Source organism: Bison bison, unplaced genomic scaffold (genome assembly GCF_000754665.1).
Source record: "Bison bison bison isolate TAMUID 2011002044 unplaced genomic scaffold, Bison_UMD1.0 scf7180017864141, whole genome shotgun sequence".
Lineage (NCBI taxonomy): Eukaryota > Metazoa > Chordata > Mammalia > Artiodactyla > Bovidae > Bison > Bison bison.
The window spans coordinates 4,929,069-4,929,575 of record NW_011494713.1 but is presented as its reverse complement, the minus strand read 5'-3'; the positions used below and the strand labels follow the sequence as shown (position 1 = coordinate 4,929,575).

Genomic DNA, 507 nt, shown 5'->3' with positions numbered 1-507 from the left:
CCTGCCCGGGGCCCAGTTCCCAAGTGTCGCGCGCTCTAGCCAGCGGCGAGGGCCCCACTGATCTGGGAATCCGGAGCTGACCCAGAACTGCAGCGCTCCCGGGCAATCCCGGCTCCTGCGGGCCCACTAGCTGGAAGAAGGGGATCCAGAAAGTTCCACGAACGTTGAGAACCCAGGCTTTCGCCCATCCCCACAAGGCCCTTCCGCACAACTCCTCCCCGCCCGAGCTCCCCCCGCGCCGTTGCCCAGGTAACCGCGGGCGGTGGCAGCGGTGGGAGGGGCGGGACTTCCGGCGGGTGACGCGCCTGGGCTCGGCTACAAAAGGAGACTGCTGCGGCGCGCCGGCCGGAACTTTCCAGAACGCTCGGTGAAAGGCGGAGGAGCGGCGGCTGCCCGAGCTGCGCACAGCAACGCGCTCCTTCCCGCTCCCCCACACCGGCATCGGCCCGCTCACCGGTGAGTTTCAGCTCTCCCGCGTCCCCTCTTCCTAAGTCTGGCGCCACAGGC

General features: G+C 69.4%; 1 protein-coding gene across 1 annotated transcript in view; it reads left to right on the top strand.

The window, feature by feature from the left end:
- Positions 1 to 342: 342 nt before the first annotated feature.
- DNAJA1 (DnaJ (Hsp40) homolog, subfamily A, member 1) overlaps positions 343 to 507 on the top strand; it is a 10,578-nt gene continuing 10,413 nt past the window's right edge. The window contains exon 1 of the mRNA XM_010840134.1: positions 343 to 456. The gene's annotated coding sequence lies outside the window, so the exon portion shown is untranslated. The remainder of the gene's footprint in view (positions 457 to 507) is intronic.